The sequence below is a fragment of the Phoca vitulina genome, unplaced genomic scaffold (genome assembly GCF_004348235.1).
Source record: "Phoca vitulina isolate PV1807 unplaced genomic scaffold, GSC_HSeal_1.0 scaffold49, whole genome shotgun sequence".
Classification (NCBI taxonomy): Eukaryota; Metazoa; Chordata; class Mammalia; order Carnivora; family Phocidae; genus Phoca; species Phoca vitulina.
In genome coordinates this window covers 4,060,328-4,079,330 of record NW_022589752.1, presented here as the reverse complement: position 1 = coordinate 4,079,330, position 19,003 = coordinate 4,060,328, and the positions used below count along the sequence as shown (strand labels likewise).

General features: G+C 37.3%; 1 protein-coding gene across 4 annotated transcripts in view; it reads right to left on the bottom strand.

Moving 5' to 3' along the window:
* The window catches only part of RASSF8 (Ras association domain family member 8), a 126,982-nt gene that overhangs the window by 79,008 nt on the left and 28,971 nt on the right, over nucleotides 1-19,003 (bottom strand). For 2 of the 4 annotated variants that reach the window (XM_032432714.1, XM_032432716.1), the window contains exon 2: nucleotides 2,114-2,211. The exons of 1 other annotated variant lie outside the window; for it this stretch is intronic. The gene's annotated coding sequence lies outside the window, so the exon portion shown is untranslated. The remainder of the gene's footprint in view (nucleotides 1-2,113; nucleotides 2,212-19,003) is intronic. One more of the 4 variants, XM_032432717.1, reaches the window with a different exon arrangement.

Genomic DNA, 19,003 nt, shown 5'->3' with positions numbered 1-19,003 from the left:
TTAGGGAACTCACATATCCTCTTTCAATGAGTAAACTGGATTACTGGATCCAAGAGCAAAACTGTTTTATGTATAGCTCTACCACATCCAGACAAAACTCCATTTAAAAAAGGAAAACAAGGCAGTATGTTAAGGGAGTCTCCATGCACTTGAAGTCAAGAATCAAAGGCTGTTAATTTTTAGCATACTAAACATTTGAAAAGAAATAGTAAAAAATTAACTCTTTGGCAGTGAACTCCAAGCAACTCCTACATCTCTTACCTGTATGAGGGGATAACTACCAGTGTTCTAAAAGAAACAAAATAATTGAAACATTCAAACCCAAGTGTACACAATCTCTAAACATTAAATCTGAACCATAGTTCCCCTTGGTATAACTTTTACATAAATCCTACCAAATAGAAAATAATTAATGTAAAGAAAAGAAAGATTTACAGAATAGCTCTATCAGTGATAAAAGCTAACTCTAAAATTTAAGTGATGACACAATTATGGAGAGAACTATAGTAAAAAGTGGGACTACATAATACATTTTGTTCCTTATACTTTTCTTCTTTAGACTGTATTACAAATAACAGAGCTTAACTAGAATTTTTCAGCTCTTACATGGATATAACAAAATTGCTCGATTAGAATCAGACTATCTTTTACTTTCAACACTTGGGGCCTTCTAGTCATGGATTTTGCTAATGCCGCAAGCAATGCAACAGGGTCTACAGGAAGAAAACAGAACCAGTGAGGATAAGGACTTGTGGTTTTAGGAATCCATTTCCCTCCACATAGTTTAGCAATTACTACAAGGCTCTAAGGTCATACTTTTTTATTTCAGGGGGGAATTAATTATGTAAGACCTTTGAAAATCATCGAGGCAAAAATGCAAGCACATAACTTTTGCAAATGAGGGACTAAGGAATTTCCGAGACAGCATGCTGGTTGGTGCCCTTAAAGAGTTTATTCACCTGTAAAGTGTGAACAGTTTATTCACAAGTGATTCACATACTACAAACAAGGTCAAATTATTTTCCCTTCTGAGACCAATGAGTCACTTTAATGTTCAAGAGAGGATACACATCAAACGTACAAAAAGCAAGTGAAAATTAATTTAGTTGTATATTCCCACTTCAAGAGACTTTGTGACCCCCTTTACTTAATGAAGCCAATTACACTACTTAAGGGATGGAAGCTCACACTATAAGCTATTTCAGATTTACTGAGACCTTCTAACCTTCACTGTTAGAAATACTTTTCTGCTTTAAAAGAGGCTGCTATCCATCGATTGATGAATGGATAAAGGTGTGGTGTACATATATATAAATAAATATATATATTTAAAATAGAATATTATTCAGCCATAAAAAGGAATGAAATCTTGCCATTTGCAATGGCGTGGATGGAGCTAGAGAGTATAATGCTAAGTGAAATAAGTCAAAGAAAGACAAATACCATCTGATTTCACTCATATGTGGAATTTAAGAAACAAAACAAACAAGCAAAGGGAAAAAATTAGAGAGAGAGACACAAAGCAAGAAACAGACCCTTAATTATAGAGAACAAACTGATGGTTACCAGACGGGGAGAGGGGTGGAGATGGGTTGAATAGGTGATGGGGATTAAGGAGTGCACTTGTTTTGAAGAGCACAGGTTGATGTATGGAAGTGTTGAATTACTATATTGTACCCCAGAAACTAATACAACACTGTATGCTAACTGGAATTAAAATAAAAACTTAATCAATCAATCAATCAATAAAAAAAGAGGCTGTCAATTTAAAGCATGAGTAGAATAATGCTCAGGAAACCTAAGAGTGGTGACATACTAATTTGCAAAAATTTGCTTCAGACTTCAAATCTGAAATCTAAAGTATGTTTCATAATGCTATTAGTGTCAACCCAAATTTGAACCTAGGGTTTATATTACACTGGCAAAAGATACTACTGCTAATTAAACTTTATACTTATCTAAATATAGGGCTTACAAATGATGATTCTTGAGAGTTCACCAGTGAACACATCCTCTGAAAGCCTCCCAAAATTTTGAAAAATTGTTTTAAAAATGTCAGTTTAAATGATACTCTTCTAGGATATAGGCAAGGAGTACAAATTTGCCGACTCACCTTACGGCGCTGGAGTCCCCAAGTGGGAGGAGTGTTGAGGTAGTCTTGAGGAAGAGTAGAGCACCAGACAGGTATTCTAGGAAGAGGTACAAAGGCACCTGAAAGGGTACACAGTGTTCTTACAGTCCTGGCTCATTTTTATCTTAAAAATGCTAAACCACCCCATTTTAACTTATAATCATCAAAGACCAAATAAATAAGCTTTAGCTTCAAAAGTTTTCCCAAGAAGAATTTTTCATCCCCTCTATGACTTCCCCCTTACTCATTTGAACTACAATACTTGTGGGGTGAGTCTGTTTTCTGTTTGGTTTCAATTAGCATTTTTCTGCCATTGAAAAAAGAATCTCAGTTGTTTCTGAAAAAGGTCATTTGATGGGCCCATGGTGTTCTAGGAAAGACTGTGTGCTGCCTTATTCTCCTGACCAAAGCTTCCTGCAACACCACAATAATTTCTTGAAAGCAGTTTAACAGATATTTGGAAAACTGCCTAAACCCAGGGCCTAGAAGTGACATCGAAGGACAGATCTCAGGTTTTCAGTCTTCAAAAATAAAAACAAAAACATGCCACACTTTTCCTTGGTGAGTATAAATTATTACCACCAGCTAACCCAAGAAAGAGGGTAACTTGGCACCAGTTCTTTTGACCATTCTATTGCCTAATGCTGTGAGAATGTGAAACTCTGCCATTAGTTATAAAGAAAGCTTAAGAAAGAAATCTTGGCCACAAGGCGGGAATTGACGAAATTCAGATGTCTGCCACATTCAGACTATGCCCTTAACAGATGTTTCTGCATTTATTTATAGAAAGGTTTACTTTAGTAACAAGACCATCTTCCATCAACTATTTTTTTTTGCACACCAAGACACTAAACTACTTTTATTATGAGTAGAAAACACCATGAAAAAAGTTACAATCCTTAAAATCTTAGTTATGAAATAATATGAAATATCAAATTAGAAATAAAAAGAGAGAGCCCAAATCTGAAGCAAACTATCAGAAAATATATAAATTTCAAACACAACTGAAGACAGGGTAAGTTACTCCAAAATTTCCCCTTCCACAGCTGGGCTCTCCCTGCAAGGCTACTATATCCCTGAATGGACACACTGTCTCTCAGTCTGGTTATTAGACTAATGTTTCATATAACTTAATAGTTGTATAAAAACACTACCCATTTCTAGATTATTTTTTACATAGTGTTATGGCTGCAGTGCAAAGGTGCATTAGTGCATGATTCCAAGTTTTCAAAGAAAAAGAGGACAGCACTCACATTAAAATTCTTTCTCATGAAAATAAATAAGCTTTAAGTGAACTAGATATCACAGAATTCCTGTTTCATCATTTTATGTCAGATGGGTTAGAGCCTTCTGGCTTCAACTAGACCTACCTACCTCCTAAAGAAGCTAAAGAAAGACACATATTTGAGGCTCATGTGTCTTGGTAAAAGAGCCTGTCCATGGAGCATGTCATCCAAAAAGCAATGAAGAGTCAGCCCTGCTGGGAGAGAGTACTGGAAGATGAATTAAAAACCACGTGAGAAAGGCTAAATAGACTAAGCACCCTAATTCCCACCCCTGGGCCTAGAAGCCATCTGGAATCCAGCTCTCTGCCAAAGGGATTCTTATTTATCTAAATTAAAAATCTCATTTTTTACCTGTCTTTTCTTCTTTAAAGCCTCATCTTTCTTTTCAGTTTTGTTTTCAAAAAAATCTTTCTTTTTTAATTTAATTTTATTATGTTATGTTAGTCACCATACATTACATCATTAGTTTTTGATGTAGTGTTCCATGATTCATTGTTTGCGTATAACACCCAGTGCTCCATTCAAAAAAGAGGGCATGTATTGAATCAAAACAATCTTTTGAACCTGGGAAGTGGGCAGTTGAGGAGTTTCTAAAATTGACATAATCATTATCTTCTTTTATCCATAAAATAAGGTTATCAATACTAGAGCCAGACATTTAAAGGCCAAGAAGATTATTGTGCCTATTTCCTCACGTATAATTCAAACTGATACTTACATATATGCTAACATTAAAATCTCTCCTTTTTAGATTTTTATAATTGCAAAATTCTGGATGAGTCACAGTTCTTTGGAATGGGATGGCAAGTGTCCTGGTCTTGCCAGTGTCCTGGGAACATGCTTGGGATGCCTGTGGGAAATGCCAAAACTGACAAGAAGCAAGGGTCTCAGGCTCTTGTATACTTGTATGCACCTCTCTAGTCTCCTGTGAGGCTTCAGTCCTCTCCCTACTGATATCTATAACCATCCTAACTATTCAACCCATTGCCCACACCACTTAAAACACACACACACACACACACACACACACACACAGAGCAAATCCTATAATTCTACTGTTTTTAAAAGCCTCCACAAAAAAAGTTCAAACTTCTTTTGTTTTGCCTGTAACTGTAGTGACAATATTTTCCTAACCGCAAATATGGACATAAGATCTAGCAATTGTGAGAGCGGTCATGAGGCAGTAAGAAATTTGTGATTTAAACTGAGATAATCTCAGAAAATTTACAATGTACTGGGGCTCCACCTGAGACTCTTCACATCCTTGCATGCTACTGTCTAAACTTACTTCTAGTCATTCCCTTGAAGCTACCACATGATGTGCCCCAGCCTCAACCCCACTGCTCAGCTCCTCTGCCTCTAGCTCTCCTTCATGCTGGCATCTCTTCCCGGGTTCCACCAACTTTCTGTGCTGACCAAACTCCAACTTACCCTCCAAGAGACCACTCAAATGTCTCATATTCCCTGGAAACCTTCCCTCATCCAAACTGATCATTCCAGAAAATCTCAAGTGGCTGGCTAATAGTACTCTCTGGTACTGTTTCCTAAATCCCCACAACCCTACGAGGAAGGTAAGCTATAAAAAGGGAATAATCAGAAAAGGAAACTAAAGAATTAGAAAGGTTAAATAAGTGGTCCAAGGTCATATAGCCAATAAATAAGGGAGCCAGAAATTGAACTCAGGCAAACTGACTTCAGAGCTCATGTTCTTCAACACCTGACCTCATCATCTTCAGTATGTACCTCTGTTGTAATACTTGGAAAAATTATAATGAAATATTTGCCTTTCCTTGAGGGCAGAGACATTTTGCACTGCTATCTATATTCAATTGAAATGGACCAATAATCAATGTATTTCAACATGTGCAATTTGGGATAAAAGATGTAAAATCTGAAAACCTCCACACTCCAGTAATTATATTATTTTTGATAAAATGAAAATTTAAGTTATCTGAACATTCACTGGACACTTGCGCATATTAGATTAAACATTCTAGCTTCTCCAAGGTAGCCCCCAAAGATCCTTGCCTCCTGGTCTTTGTACTGTTGTGTATTTTCCTCCCACTATGAGCAGAGTTAACTTGTATAGCCAGCAGGATTATCATGGAAATGATGTGTGACTTCCAGGCTAGGTCATAAAAGACAATGCAGCTTCTATCCTGCTCTCTCATCCTTTGCTCATGTTATTACAGATGGTCAAACAGCCTTATGGAGAGGTCCACATGGTAAGAAACAGGCCTCCTGCCAACAACCAGTTCAAACGTGCCAGGCATGGGAGCAAACTATCTTGGAAGTGAATCTTTCAGCCTCAGTCAAGTCTTCACATAGACTACTTATAACATGGGATGACATCTGGACTTCAATCTTATGTAAGATTCTGAGCTACAGCCACCCACCTAGGACATTCCTGGATTCCTGATACAAAGAAATTTGGTGAGATAAAACAAAATAAACAAACAAAACATTTATTGTTTTAAGTCCCTAGCTTCAGGGCAATTTGTTATGCAGCAATAGATAACTAATATATATCTATTGTCACATACACAGCCTTTATTTAAATTAGTTTATAAGAATGCAAATAGAAGTTATTGATGCAAATGAACACAGTATCAGGTTACTGCAATTCCTATACACTGAACAAAACCAAAATAGAATAAGAACAACTAAAGAGCAAAATAAATTCCAGTTTTCAAGAGATACTGCCTTTTTCCTTTCTTTCCCTTTTTTTTTTTTTAAATAAATGAAATAAAGCATGCAAGCCCTTCATCTGCTTGTTGGTATCTCTTAGTGACTGCTGATTAATTGTTTGGTATATTCCCTTCCTCTAAACTAGGCCCACAGATGGATAATCAACGGACAACAGTGGCATTTTTATTACTGTAGAACTAAGAAAAGAGCTTATTGCTCCAGTTATTTAAGTCTTATAGGTCATACAAGAAAAAGTCTGAAGGTTTGGAGGAAGCTATTCTTTCCTCTGTGACTTCAAGATGCCTGAAAAGTTAAAAAAGCACATTTCTTTTTATCAAAAAGAGAAAATCTCTCTAAATATTCAACTATAAATAGAATGCAATAGCATACTTTCATAAGTGATATCTCTTTATATACACAAATTAAAATCATAAATATTATGCAAATTTGAAAATCTCCTGAATTTTTAGTTTCTCTAATAAAAGAAAAGGTAGGAACATTCAAAGTTTTTTTTTCTTCTTTGACACCAAAACTCCCAGCCATCCTACATCTGTGAATATGATTCAATTGTATTAAAAGAAATATGCAATGTTAGTAAGAAAGGTATCTTAGGTTTTACATATTCCATATAAAATGTTAAAACAATAAAATGATTACAGAAATAATAAAGGTAGAAATAAATCCATTATGATGCTATTAACTGTATTAGTTTGCAAAGCTGAGGGCAATGATAATAAAAAATAATTATTTATATAATAAACATTTACCAAACCCTTAATATATTTAAAATATAGTAGGGATTATAAATGTGAATAAGATATGGGTTTCTTTCCATTAATTCTGCAATATTTGTGTGACATAACTAATATGCAGTAATAGTAATACCAAGTGAATGTTTTGGAAGCACCAAAAAGACCTGAAAAAAAGCTACAGTAGAGTTTATATCCCGGTGGATAGTCAGGAGGCCTTTGTGAAATAAGTCATTATACCTGCATATGACTGCAAATTTTTTGAGCTTTTTCATGTTAATATGTTCAAATTCCCATTATACAAATGACAAAGCTGAGGCTCAGAAAGATTAGGTGACCTGATGTGAACCAAGTTCCTGCCTCTTAAAGAAGTTATAGTAGACACTTGGAAAATTAGTGCCAGGCAACACTCTATGCATAACTAGAAGCTATCCACTATCCTGTGAAGGTAAATCCTGACAGTCCCCATTTTCCAGATGAAGACACTAAGATCTCAGAAAGATATGGTACATTTCCAGGATCACATGGCTAGTAAATGGTGGAGCCCTGATTCGAACTCAGGAGTACTTGATTTGAAAGATCCTGCTTTTTTCTACCAGACTTCCATCCCAAGTTAGTTCACATAACCCATGCTGATCCTAGGAAGTGTTCACATTCTTTACTGCACCTTCCCCTTCTGGCCTAATAAACTGATCCATAAACCGTTAAAATTGAAATGCATCCTTGTTAGTCTGATTTGTTATTAAATGTCACACAGGAAATCAGAAGAGTGACAAAGGAGAAGGATAAGACAAAGGATATGATCAATTATTTCTTAAATAGCCGAGCAATCATTTTTGCTTAGACAAGTTTGAAAAATGTACTTCATAAGCTTTGCTAGACAAGCTATCCAAGGGTTGCTTGGATAGGGTCTTCTTTCCCTAGCTAACACTTAACCCACACACCAAAATTGTTTTCAAATCAACTGCAGAGTTTGGTAAGCATTCATCAAATAATATAGGTGTTTTTACTGAAGATCTATTACTCCAATTTGAGCTGGCCCAAAAAAACACGGTTAAATGCATATAGGTTAAAGAACAAACAGAACCATGTTAATAGAAGCTATGTTTCCCTGTAGAACACACATCAGACAAATGTGACACTGGGACATATTAAATGGTTACATTAAGCAAGCACTTAGAAAGAAACAGCAGATTCTTGGTGTGGTCCAGTGATTAGGAGAGCACACATGGCCCAGTGTTTAAGAGAAAACATCAAACCGATGGACATATTAGGAGGGAAAAAGACCTGAAGAACAGAAAAGGAAGTGGGCTCCTTCTGCAAAGCTGTCTTTACTGTCGCCTAGAAAGTACAAGGCTCTTTTGGGGGGCACAGTGATTTTTCAGAAGAATTTAGGTGGGATAGGTATACCCGTGAAAGAGCTATTTCTAAGACCAGGGAAAAATTCAAATAAGTTAACTGGTCTTTGATTTAAATGAACTACAAAGGTAATGACGCCAGTGAAGCTGTGGCCAGTCCTTCAGCAGGTAGTTTCTCTAGACATACTAAAAGGATTGGAGATTTCCAGAATGTTTTGTGTTATTTGTTAGACCCACCCCCCCCCACTGTACCATGGAATCCTGTTTCATTTCTTCTTTATAGTCCCAGCACCTCACACAGAATCTGGCACACTCACTAAATGAGGATGGGAGGAAGGCCAGCAGGAGGGGCTTGATAAAGCAGGAATTTGACATGCTATTTCCTGAGGTGGCATGCAGGCAGCCAGCTGATACAAATTTCTCTTTTCCTTCTCCACCTACAAGGACAGATTGGTTGGGAGGTAGGAGGACTAATTTTTAAATGAAAAAAAAAATTTAATTAAAAAGCAAACTTATGGTTTTGTTTTTTGTATTAACACAAATGAAATACCAAATATTGATTTTAGCCACCACTCCCCAATCACCCTGGAAATTTTTTTAAAATACCACAGATTTCTCTAGTTAACCTCTTCTTAGCTTATCAAATTTGATTATCCAGCTTTATTTCTGTCAATTTACCATCTGTTCAATACTGCTCCCAGACAACAAGAAAAATCCCAAGATTGCTTTTAAAGACCTCACAGTTCTGACCAGAAGGTTGTCTGTGGGGATGCTTTAAACTTTCTCCCATTTTTCTTCTATTGGTCTCAGAACTAACTTTTTAAAACCCTATCATAAAGAAGGGTATTTTCAAATGTGATGGATTCATTTTAAAAATAACACTAATTAATTTCAAGTGACAATGATTTTCATTCTCCTTTTAAAATAGGAGTTGACAGAAAATTTTTAGCATATATTTAAAAAAAAAGGCAAAAAACAGAGAGCAAAGAATACCCTGCTATTGAAATTGACAATTACTATGTAACATTTCAGCATGCTCAAGTATGTTTTAAACCATTATCTAATTTCCTAAATTGAACTGTTTCATAATGTATGTTAATCTTGAATAAATGTCTTCACTTCAGTTCAAAGAAGAGCATAAGCAATAAGGCTACCTTAAGCTAAAGAAGAGTATTTTTATGTTTAAATGCTATTTAAGCCAGGCACTTGTAATTATTATACTTTACTTATTTCTGAGACCTTATTATTTCCTGCCTTAGTGCCTTAAGGAAGGGAAGTCCTTGGATCATTTCTGGAATTACAGTCTCCATAGGTTTGGTATCTTCTTTTCTCTTAGACCTTATGATATTGACTATAATGCTGTGCTAGTAATGCTCAATTTGTGTCCAGGTTAATAAAAATGAAGTTAGGAGGCAAGACTGCACGGCATAGTTGCCATTGATGTATCATGGATTTTGGTCAGCTCATACCACATTCCAGTTCATACCATTCACTGTCTAGCAATGACTCCAAAAATCAAGAGTCCACTCTGGACCCCAGATACAGGAAAAATGGCAGAAACATACAAGAGCCAGTGTGTAAGGATAAATAAGGGAGAAAACAGTATAAAAAAGGGAAAATGATTAAAGCAAACAGAAGTGGCAGAAGAGAAGAGGGGGAGAAATAAATAAATAGGAACTTGGTCAGGGTTGTGAAAAGCCAATTACTAAGGGAAATGATAGGCCAGATGTGAGGGAAACACACGGAGGAAGCCACTGGACGTCTAATGCCTGCACGACTCAGAGAGAAATTGGGTTAAGAGGAGCAGTCAGCAGATGTGCTAACAGAAGAAGCAAGCAGTGCTGACATGATAAGGAAGCTAGCAACAGCCTACACATCACAGGCCCCAAAAGGCACTCAGAACCCACAATCTCAATGGTCCAGCCAACCCAAGAAATGTGAGGTCATCCACACTATAAGGTCAAGGCTCCAAGGAGAAAAGTGGCCTTGCCCTCCACATGTTCTGGAGGTAGTGCAGCAAACACCCTAATCCAAGCTCTGCTATGATGTGCATTTGGGACACTCATAACCTCCTTGAGCCTCAATTCCTCATCTGTACAGCAAAGCTCTTGGGAATAAGTGCACCTGCTGTATCTTTTAATAAATGCATCATAATCAACATCTCTATGCCTCTGGAAGATGAAGGATCCTGGGAGAAGATGAACTGATGAATGTAAATCATCAAGACCACTCCCACCTCTGGGTGGCGCAGAACTCAACTTGGGATGCTGGGGAAACCAGACTGGACGTAACTATCTCACCTCTTTAACACTGAGGGCAGGCTCTGCTACAGGGTCACAGAGACCAGGAGAATTGCTTGCTAGACCTATAGTCAGGGAAAAAAATTCTCTCAACACCTCATTTTATACCACTTTCTATGTGCCAAGCCACTGTTTTAAGTACTTTATGCATATTAATTCATTTACTTCTCATAACAATCCCACGAAATAAGTATTCTCCTCACTTCCTGATAAGGCAAATAACTTACAACCCAGCTCACCCTGCTAGCAAATGGCAGATTCTGTATATGAATCTGGCTCTGTCTACTGGAGCCTATGCTCCTAAACACTCCATAACACTGCCTCTAGCCAGGACTCTGCAGCTTGCTCTCCTGACAGGATGGCCTTCTTTACTTCAAATACTGATTTTAGCTACTCCTCCCTGAGTTCCACATCCATAAGATGGCGATAAGACCACTTCCTTCCCATTGGAATAGAGTATTTTTATATGACAATGCCTAAGAAATACAGGAAAAGATGCTCTACATCATATATCATTAGGGAAATGCAAATTAAAACAATGAGATACCACTACACACCTATCAGAATACCCAAAATCTGGAACACTGAGAACACCAAATGGAACAGGAACTCTCATTCACTGCAGATGAGAATGCAAAATGATACAGTCACTTTGGAAGACAGCTGGTGTGTAGTAAACATACTCCTTCCATAGGATCCAGCGATTGTGCACATTGATATTTATCCAAAGCAGTTGAAAACTTATGTCCATACAGGAACCTGCACATGGATGTCTACAGCAACTTTATTTATAACTCCCAAAACTTGGAAGCAAATAAGATGTCCTTCTGTAGGTGAATAAATAAACTGTGGTATACCCAGACAATGGAGTATTATTCAGAGCTAAAAATGAGCTATCAAACATGAAAAGACATGGAGGAAATATGAATGCATATGACTAAGTGAAAGAGAAGCCAATCTGAAGAGGCTACATACTATATGACTCCAACTATATGACATACATTCAAGAAAAGGCAAAACTATGGAGACAGTAAGTGGTTGCCATGGGTTGGGAGACAGGGAGGAATGAATAGGCAGAACATAGAGAATTTTTAGGGCAATGCAAATCTATACTCTAATGGGGGATACATATCATTGTATATTTGTCCAAACACATAGAATGTACAACACCAAAAGCGAACGGTAGTGTAAACTATGGACTTTGGGTGATAATGATATGTCAGTGTAGGTTCATTAATCGTAACAAATGTATGACTCTGGTGGAAAATGCTGATAATGGGGAAGGCTATGCACATGTGGGATATATGGACAATCTTAGTAACTTCCTCTTAGTTTTGCTGCAAACCTAAGACTGCTCTAAAAAAATAAAATCTTTTTTTTATTTTATTATGTTATGTTAATCACCATACATTACATCATTAGTTTTTGATGTAGTGTTCCATGATTCATTGTTTGCGTATAACACTCAGTGCTCCATTCAGTACATGCCCTCTTTAATACCCATCACCAGGCTAACCCATCCTCCCACCGCCCTCCCCTCTAGAACCCTCAGTTTGTTTCTCAGAGTCCATAGTCTCTCATGGTTCGTCTCCCCCTCTGATTTCCCCCCTTCTAAAAAAATAGTCTTAAAAAAAATGCCCAACAACAGCCGGCACACTGCAGATCCTCAGTAATTGCTAATTTATACCTTCACCTCAAGTGATCATTACCTAGATAAAGGCTACCATCTGCCCAGCCTTCCATGTCTATGTCCAACTAAGGCCCTGGTCAGACAAAATGGCTCCTTGCACAGCCAAAGACAGAGCAATGCTAGGACTGAGTCCGCCTTTCCTCCAAAAGGCACCAAACAAAATTACCCGGATGTGTCTCCCTTCGATGGATACTACTGAATTTAAAGATGCTTTCAGGAGCTAGGGAAAGCACAGGGCTTGTCTGAACCCAGCAATGAAAGATCCCATTCCTGAGCTGTTACTTGGTATATTATGACATGCCACACAAGGCCTACAGTTACAGCATCTGACGGAAAAAAACAAAACCTTTAGCAAACTACACAACAATTGTAGAAATTTTTTAGAACTCATTTTTGCATGGTGCGACACAAGTGCAGCCCTAAGACTTAACAGAGTTCACTTCCCATACATACTAGCCAACAGGCCTGGGGAAACCAAAACTGCCCCATGCTCAAAATTCACATGCTCTGCATCTAAAAAATGAAAGGCTCAAGACCAGGTTTATATCATCACCCTGGATATTTTCCTCTGGAAATATTCCAATTTCTTAATGTCCATGAACTAAAAATGACTAAGGACGGTCTGATCGGCATAAAAGATTTATTACCTGTGTTGATTCTGCCTTGGCTTTATTAAATTACTTTTATTAAATGCTGAGTAGATATAAAGGATAAAGAATTTGAAGGGAATTCTAGTTGTACCCACAACTAGTTTTATAAAAAAAAAATTACTAATATCTCTGAAGCTCCTTTTGACTCTTCCTAACCCACTCCCTCACGCCCTACTTAGAGGTTAAAACTCCCCTAAACTCTGTGTGTACTCTTGCCTTTAGAAAAATAATCATTTATACCTAATGATATACTATTTAGTTTGCCTAAATTTCTGAACTTCATATAAATGGAATCATACCACATATAATATTTTGCACCTTGCTTTTTCTATTCAATATTGTGTTGCTGCTTAGATGGGTGATCTATTCATTTTCAAAGCTGCAGAAAGAGTTCCCATGCACAGGTACGGACTAAAGCTGGCTGTTTCCAGGCAGCATGCACTCTGATGGGGTGGTGCCCATGCTGTATTTACTGGTGGTTCACCATGTTCAGTTATCACCTTAGTCCTACAGTAATCCACTGTATGTATAAAGCACACCATAGTTATGTTTTCTACAACTGATGTTTTGTTTTTTTCCAGGTTTTCTGGGGTGGGCCATATAAAGTACTCTGAACACTGGTGGATATATGCTGGGTTGTGGGGTATGTGTATTTTCAACTTTATTAATATCAGTTTTCTTCAAAACTGTACTCATGACTCACTGTGGTTTATAAAATTTCCTGGGTTGGATTCAACTTTTGTTTTTAAATGAAGAAGAACAAATTAGAAAGGAAAAATAATAGAGAACATTACCCTTAGGAGGAAACAATCAATTTCTTGAAAGTTTGGCTTAAATTATACACAGGTATCACATGTATACACACGTCAATAAATGAGTTTCTTACAGTCAGAAAGCTCAGAACTGTCCTCCAGTTCAAGAATTCTTTCTTTGGCTAGGTCTAATTTACCATTAAGCCTGTGTGCTGATTTTTAAAATCCAATTATATATTTAATTTCTCAAGCTCTATTTAGTTTTTTCAGACCTCCTTTGTCATTTTTATATTCGCTTGCTATTCACTCACATTTTTAACATTCCCATTTCTTTAAAACAAAGTTACTCTACATTCTCTGTCCAATAACTATATTTGAGATCACTCCGTATCTAATTCTTTTTTTTTTTTTTTTTAAAGATTTTATCTATTTATTTGACAGAGACACAGCGAGAGAGGGAACACAAGCAGGGGGAGTGGGAGAGGGAGAGGGAGAGGGAGAAGCAGGCTTCTGGCTGAGCAGGGAGACTGATGCGGGGCTTGATCCCAGGACCCTGGGATCATGACCCAAGCCGAAGGCAGACGCTTAATGACTGAGCCACCCAGGCGTCCCACTCTATGTCTAATTCTATTATCTATTCATGATGCTTTGTTTACTTGTCTGTTTTATAATTTTGACTGTGAGTTAAAATTTCTTGCAATTATATTTTTTCGAACTCTTCGAGGCCTGGGTTGAAGAAAGATTCCCCCAGAAGGAATCTGCACTTGCTACTGCCTGGAGCTACTATGCAAAAATCACTTTACAACTAAATATTGTCTTTTTTGAATCAACCAGGTAGATCTAAATTAGGACTGCAAACCTGCATGAATGCTAGTTACTGGTTATGAAATATTAGGCAGTTTTCCTTAGAGTTGCTGGGGATTGGGAGGAGTCAGGGAAAAAGTTAGTTCTAGTTCAACACTCTACTATGAAAGTAGCCTTTAGGGGGTCCCAGACAGATGTGAGACATCTATTAAACAATTTTTTCCCCTAACACAGGCTCTGGGCTTTGGAGAGAGCAACAGGAGACCAAGTAAATCAAAGTTCATTATTTGTTGGATTCAACAAGTGTTCTCATATTGGCCGTTTCACTCACCTCACTGAGTTCTCACTTCCATTTTCCAGCCCACGTTTCCCCCTAATCATTTTTAAAGGTACATTTATATAACTTATCTAGCGTTTTTATTTTAGTTTGTGTTAGAAGAGTAGTTTAATGTATCTAGTCTCACACACCACCACAAATGAAAGGTTGCATTAACCTTTTAAGAGGCTTCCTGTTCTTTTCATATGAGCTATGTTGAGATAAGTTTCCTCATTCCTGTACTTATGTAACTGCTGTTATTTTCAATCTAAATGTAGAAATTCATATTCCGACCCATTAAATTTAGTCTTTTTATGGTTCAGCCATTGTTTGAAGCCATTAAAATCTTTCTGAATTCTCGATCTGTCATTTTTAGATTTCATCTGTATCTTCAAACTTTTTCATTCACAAACTTGATTAATATGCCTTCTATATTTTTATTCCAAGTTGAAAAATATGTGGAACATGATATCACTCATATATAATTAATTATAAAATATAATTTCTGAAAAACATTGATACATCAAGAAAGTAGCACCCAGTATGTTCAATTTCATGCAATAAAAGATACTTGCCTGGAAATGTGCTTTTATAAAATCAAAGGTTTATTACCTTTACCTAAGTGTCATTTAAGGATGATTATGGATAATTTTTAGTATAGACCCTTGAAATGGGGATTGCTATGCCTCCCTCACATACCACAAATTAAATTTGATACAGATGTAAAAGTAGGTTAAAGTTAACAAGAAGGATGGCTTTGAAAACAATGATATAGAAATAATCAATCATGGTTTCAATGCTGCTGACAAGTAAAACCATGACAGCAATAGCAAAGATCCTTCAGGGAGGGCTGAGAGAGTCACACTGAGGTGAAGACTGGTTTAGCCTTTGCTTCAGTTGATTAATTTTACGAGAAGCAACAAGGTCATTCAGCATACCTGGCTCATTCCACCTCTATGAGAAAGGGACCAGCAACTAAAAAACACATTAACATTATATAAGGTAACCATATAATTTATCATCCTGGACAAAAGGTGCTTTTGTTATGCCAGAACAACAGGACTGATCTAGTAAATCAGGACAAGTGTCACCCTAGCAATATAACTCTTTCTTCTTTTAATAAAGCAACTGCCTCAGTATCTCCTTAAACTGCTCATAAAAAGTGCACATCCACTGACAATTTTCTACTGGGCAAAATCTAAATTTATGGGATAATATACTAATAATGTCCTTCAATACCTCCCTCCCAAATGTTATGTTTAATATATTGTTTATTAAAACAGGCAGTTTGATATCCTTAATTCTTAAAATGAAAGTTTTAAAGGAATTTAAGTTATCTAAAAATTCACTGAATTGGAATATCTTGTTCCATGAATTTTTTTAAAAATTAGCTTAAATTTAAATTATTCCTGAAATGAGACTATCTTGACAATCTGACATCTACATCTGCTGTGGTGAAAAAATTAAAATTAGAGCATTTCTAACTACTGCTCTTACCTCGGCTAGGCCTGCTCAGGTAACCAAGAAATCCCTTCTTACAGGCCTAAGGACTTAGTACTACCCCTACCCTACTCTCACCAGCTAACAAGAAGACATGATACAATTTAAAGCACAAATCCACCTTCCACCTCATGTTCTATTGGGCCAACGTGGTGTTTTGATGTTTTTAACAGGCTGGAAATCACCCCCAAATATCCAGATATATGGCTTCTCTGAAAAAACCTGAAGATATGCCAAACCTTGGTCCAACCACATTTCCTAAAGGCAGTAATCAGGTTGAGCTGAGTGGCAACCACCCCCTTTAGGTAAGGCATATATATACTCTAACTTGCCAGTTTTAACCATTCATCCTTTCTACCAACCCCACCTCACCTCTTAATGCCATCTGCCTGACTGCTGTAATGAGTTTGCAAACCCTGCCATAAAGCATTTGAAAAAAGAGATACCCCTTGTACACAGAAGGCTAACATATCCAAGACAAGGGCACTGTATACCCACAGCCTCAGGGGTTGTAGAACAAGAACTTCCAATACCCCACCAGGTCAGTCTGCTGACTGATTCATCTATCTCTTTCTTTTTTTGCTCACTTCCATGCCCTCCCTCATCTCTGCTTTTTCTCCTTCTTCTCAGACAAGCTCCTTCTCAGACCAGCTCTTCCTACTGGATGCTTAGTTAACTTTCTGTAGTTTAAAAAAATCTCTCCAAATCTATTTTCTCATTTGTAAAATGAGCAAATTTACCTTGCAGAGTTGTAAGATTAAACAAAAATGTGGGTAAAGGACTGAGCATAGCCCTGTACCTATAATAGTCAGTACATGATTCTTACTATTATTTTGGGCAACAACCCCCAAAACAAAACCAATAGTGAGCCAATGCAATAAAACAACTTTGTTTTATGGAATTTGAGTTTAAAAAAAAAGTTAAAATTTGCTTGCTTTTAAAAAAATGGTAACAAAACTATACATAAAGAAGAAATAATAAACTCAGCTACATCATGTAATCACTTAATGGAGAGAGGGCACCTATGGCATGGAAGTAAAGTTACTCAGAAAGATCCTGCAAGAATCCCAGAATTCCTTCTTTGCTGATTTTCTTGTTCTCCTCATTTAGGCAACAACTTCATTTCTTTTAAGGTGCTTTTAATGAAGGCATAGAAATGATTATGCAAGAAAGGTCTTTCCCACCCCATACAGAAAGCATAGTAGTTACTACATTTATTAAATACTCTCTTTAAACCAGAGATGCTGTCTATCTTTTTGTTGTGTATATGTGTGTGCTTTTTAAAAATTCTTAAAACAGAATATGTGAGGGAAGTCTTTTCTTTCTCTGAAGAGAATGCTCCATATAATTGTATTAGGAGTGTTACAGCATAATGACCCACCCGGCCAAAACAAATAACAACAAAACATTCACATTTGTGAGTTAAATACCTCACAATACCTTGTTAGGACAAGCCCGCTGCAGACTTTTAAAGACATGTCATATTTGCTTAGATCAGTTTTTAACCATGGGGGAAGAGTACTTAGAAAATCTGATGAAAAAAAGAAGTAGACCTAAGGATGAAACCCAGCTTCTTGCACTTAAATTTTTTAAACCACCACTCTAAATTCTGTCACTGTGAACCCCGGCTTAAGAGTCACCTTTTCTGATTCCTCCCCCTCCTTCCTCCAACAATTAAAAACTGGCCACAGTCTTCTTGTGTCCTGACTCTACCTGTTACACACTTCTACCACAGAAATGAAAACACTGCAGGTGTTGTTGATCCATTTTCCCTACTACTCTTGTAAAAAGTCCTCTAGGGGAGGAACTGTCTCTGTGTCCCCATCACCCAACACAGTACAAAGAACACAAAAGCACCAAAACTCTATGTGCAAAGCTTCAGCATGGGATGGTATTTATTTAAAATAAATAGTGGTGGGGCCACCCTATGGTTAGAATCCTAGCTCTGGCCCACTTTTCCTACCCATGTAAGTTTGCGTAAATTATTCTATGCCTCAGTTTTTGCACAAGTAAAACGGGGGATAAAAAAAGTATAGACGGGCGCCTGGGTGGCTCAGTCGTTAGGCGTCTGCCTTCGGCTCAGGTCGTGATCCCAGAGTCCTGGGATCAAGCCCTGCGTCGGGCTCCCTGTTCAGCGGGAAGCTTGCTTCTCCCTCTCCCACTCCCCCCTGCTTGTATCCCCTCTCTCGCTGTGTCTCTATCAAAAAAAAAAAAAAAAAGTATAGACTCCACGAGGTTGTTGTGAGATTTACATGAGTTAATACAAGTAAAGTGCTTGGCACCTGGCACATTACAGAAATTTGGATATTATAAATAAAATTACTATGATTATTTAAAAATCAGCCTATATTTCCTCACACTCTAACTCAATGCTTACTTCACTTTTCTTGAGAAGATCATCCATGACCTCTCCTTATTGCCAAAAGTCAAGTCCTTATCCTACTTGACTTCCCTCTTCAGCTTCAATACTGCTGGCTATCTCTGTTTTTGAGACTTTTCCCCTTTGCTCTCAGGGAGGGCAATGCTCTCACTTTTTCTCTCTGGCTTCTCTTCCTGCCTAGGCCAGTTGGGTTGTAGCTTCTCACTATTTGACTCTTACTCTACAGTCTTACTCTTCCAGGACAAGCTTGTCTATTAACTGGTCTTCAACTACTACCACATGTGGGAAAGCAGAGTGTAAAATTCACTATGCTTTTATCTTTGGGGGATAGCTATAAACCACAGATAGGTTAAATTTAAATTAAAATTAGAAAAAAAATATGCATGCCACTTCCTCACA